General features: G+C 35.5%; 1 pseudogene across 1 annotated transcript; it reads right to left on the minus strand.

Moving 5' to 3' along the window:
* Positions 1-1,547: 1,547 nt before the first annotated feature.
* Positions 1,548-3,456, minus strand: LOC104742229 (F-box protein At1g47056 pseudogene; annotated as a pseudogene). The gene has a single exon (XR_015579144.1). The product of XR_015579144.1 is annotated as an F-box protein At1g47056 pseudogene (transcript).
* Between the last annotated feature and the right edge of the window lie 380 nt (positions 3,457-3,836).

Raw genomic sequence — 3,836 nt, forward strand, 5'->3', positions numbered from 1 at the left:
AATTTATTGTTCGTTTAAACTTAAAGCTGTTAATTGTGATTAAGAAATTATTAACGATTTCTATTCGTTTTACTATAATTGGTAATGTTAGATGATAATGTTCTCCTAACCAACGGTGATGGATGTTCGGACATAATTGAGGATTCAAAGGGTGGAGAATATTCAGAGTACATATACATGTAAGTTAAATTCTAGCATCGAATCATTTTCAATAAAAAAAAAAAAAAAAAATTGTATGTGGACATATATAAAGTTAGATTTAAAATTTTAATAACGTTTAGGTACAATTTCATTGATCATGGAGAGTCAAAAATTCAGGATTTGGATGATACCGACTGTCGTTTCGTTATGGACTTTAGGTAAATAACAAATCTTACTTATTAATTTTAGTATTTAGTTTTTGAATAGAACTGATCGGAACTCTTTATTGTCTACAATGATACACTTGGATCCTATATTCATCCTGCTGTTGAAGATTCTTTTGACAAGCATCGAATCCCCGTTTGATTACTATGTGCTGATTTTAACTTTTAGATAAACTAATGCTATTTGCTTTTCCACAAAGACATGATTTTTTTTTTATGGTCAATAGATATGAACTTAAATATTTGTTTTATAAATATAATTCCAGCATTTTGTTATTATTTTAATGTTGATTGCAAATTTCGACATGTAGAATTTTAAGAAATTTTGATTATAAAAGTTTATGTAGTCTTCAAATAAGGAGAAACAATTTTTAAAAAACAATGCATGACACTAATAAAGTTCAGCATCCAAGGAGAAAATTCCAAACATAATGCTTCGATTCAAACATCAGATTTTCAACAAACCAATTACAGAAATCTTGAAAACAAACAAATTATTGTTCATTCTTATCAGTCATTAACACATGCAGCTTTCCCTGTGTAATACACGAGATTTAATACAAGCCACACAAATTTTAAAATTTAATTCTATCGGCTTATCTTTGTTTTTGAATAAATATATGAAATATGAAAATTTCCTTACCATTTCCATTTCTTTCTCTGTTGTAACTTTATTTCTTCTATCTACTTAATAAGAACAAGAAACAATGGTTGTGTACGTAAGAGATTTAAATTTTACAGTACGTAATTCGAGAGTTGCTGTCAAAATTCTTAGACAATGGCCACCACATTTAAATAATGGACAACGTTTTCATAAATGTTTAATTCTGATAGACAAAAAGATATGCTTTCTAACTTTTTTCATATAACAATAATTAAACGATAACATGAAATAATGTTGATTTTTATTTTAGGGATAAAGGATTGATACCAAAATAAAAGTCGCTCTATATCTAGAAAAGTTTCATGATAAGATTAAAAAAAGAGGCTGGTACGCGCTTTAAGAATTTAGAATAATTAAAAGCCGACGATCACTTAGAAACTCTAACAATCCGTTTGAAATCAAGTGGTAACAATATTGGTAAGTCTTCAGTTTGAAATCAAATGGAGTCTTGGTAAGTCTTCAGTTTTGGTAACAATATTGCGGATGTGATGTTTCTATCAAGTGTTGGCCACGTGATAGATCAGTAACGAAGTAATATTCAATTGAGTAATGCAACAAACAATCTACTCCCATATATATACAATTGCGTTTGTAAGAAACAACATGATCAAGTAATTAACACAATATTGGCTGAGCGCAGCCAATCACCTGCTTGCCCGTCGTTGTCTCGAAGTGCAAGCTACTAGACTCATTCCGCTGAACAGTCCAATGCCTGATTTGAAATACCCTGAACGGCTTCTACTGCTTGACGCAATGCTTGGTGCCATGATCTGGCTGTTCAAATGAGGGAACTCGGTTCTGTTTTCTTGCAAGTCTCCTACAGCATCATTGCTTGCTTCTTCTTCTTGATGTTCTGGTTCCACGGTGTCTGCGTTAACCGAAAGCGTAGGCCTAACCGATCTTAACCAGTCTGCGCACCCACCCATAACTCCCTTGCATTTCTTGATTTTCACTTTGGTTAAACCTGGGCATCCGTTTGCAAGATTCTCGATTCCCACATCCGAAATGGGACAGTTCTTGATACATAATTTACGTAAAGCCGGACATTTAGCCGCAATACAAGAAAGCTCAGGATCACCAAACGTATCACAACCACAAAGTGCCAATCTTTCGAGATTCTGACATTTCGCAGCCAACATTCCTAAACTTAACGTAGTTGGATTCACTCCAATCAGAACCAGTTCCTGTAACTGAGAGCAAAACTTAGCCACAGCCACAAGCCCTTCGTCCCCAATCAAATTCGCTTTCCAACCATCAATATGAAGCTTTCTCAAACGCTTACACTTCTCTGCAATCGCAGCTAATCCAAAATTCGTGCATTCAGGTGTCTTCACAAGATGCAAAATCTCAAGACTCGAGCATTTCGATACCGCAGTAAGAGCTACATCACTCACTTGCATCCGTTCCAAATGTATCTCAACAATACCATGATCCTTAACAGCCATCTCTTGAAGAAGCACGTCCCAGTCACCAGAACACCTAAAAAGCTTCAAAGATCTAAGATTCTTCGCACCAACGATCACCGGACCGAAACACTGACCATTATAAAGCTCCTTCAAGCAAATCGACTTAAGAGACGAAGCAGCAGCACCAGGACCAACCAACTCCGGAGCTACATCTGTGAATCCACGGAGTCGCTTAATCGACAGCTCCTCGAGGTTCGAGCAGTGATCAAGCACAGCTTTCACACCTTTAGCTCCAAAATCACAAGATCCGCAAGAGAATATCCTCAAACCTTTACAATTCTCAGCAAAAGCAGCCATACCTACATCGGTGAGCTCACGGCAAGCTCTAAGCTTAAGTCTTTTCAGATTTGGACACCGGAGAGAGATCTTAACAAGCGCTTCGTCTCCGATACTAACAGATCTACGGTCGCATTTCAAAGAGAGCTTCGTAACGGAATCGAATCGAGAGAAGAGAGAAGGTACCGAAGTAATCAGATCTGAACGAGCATGGAGAGAGAGACGGTAACGATTCTGTCCTTCAACGATCATCCACCGTCGACAAACTAAAGCACATCTTTTCCGGTTACCGGAGTTTAAGAACTGGAAGACCAAAGCTAAGCACTCGTCGGGTAAATACGATGTGTAGTCAGGTTGTGAAACCTCAGATTCGAGCGATTGAATCGGGAATTTTAGTGAGAACGCTTTGCTTCTCCGTTGATTAAGGATTGAATTGCCGGCGGCGGAGGTTGATTGGCCCATCCACGAAGGTCTCCGATGGTCGTAGTCGTCGTCCTCGGCTGCGGCGGAGAGGAGAATTTTGATTTCGAGATTTTGGTTTTTGTCGGTTAGTGAGAGATTTTTGAGCGTTGGTTTAATTTAAAGGGAAAGGTTGAGAATTAGTTTTGGTGAAGCTGTTGCTTAAGAGTGTGAAATTGTTTTATTTGTTTTTGTTTCGGTTTGTTCTGTTGGGTTGTGTGATTTATTATTTTAGTTATAACATGGTGTTGTATTTGTTTTTAAGTTTTTCAAAACAATATGGTTCTCTTCTAGAACCCATTTTAGAGAAAACAAACAAACTGAGGAAGATTTTAATATATTTATTGATTCTTTTACTCAATTAATTGGTATTGTTATTATGTTATTTAATTAAGAAAGTAACATCCAAAATAAATGAATAAGATAATCTAACAATTAAATTTTAAAAGGAAAAGGACAAGTTAGAATTATTACTTTTAAACTTTAATTAATTGAGAATAATTTTGCATAGTTTTTATAAAGTATTTAAGAGTTTTCTATTAAATTTTACAAAGATTCAATATATATGTAGTTTGTGTTTATTTTTATAAGGTTACACAAATATTG

The sequence above is a fragment of the Camelina sativa genome, chromosome 14 (assembly GCF_030686135.1).
Source record: "Camelina sativa cultivar CO46 ecotype springtype chromosome 14, ASM3068613v1".
In the NCBI taxonomy this organism is placed as follows: domain Eukaryota; kingdom Viridiplantae; phylum Streptophyta; class Magnoliopsida; order Brassicales; family Brassicaceae; genus Camelina; species Camelina sativa.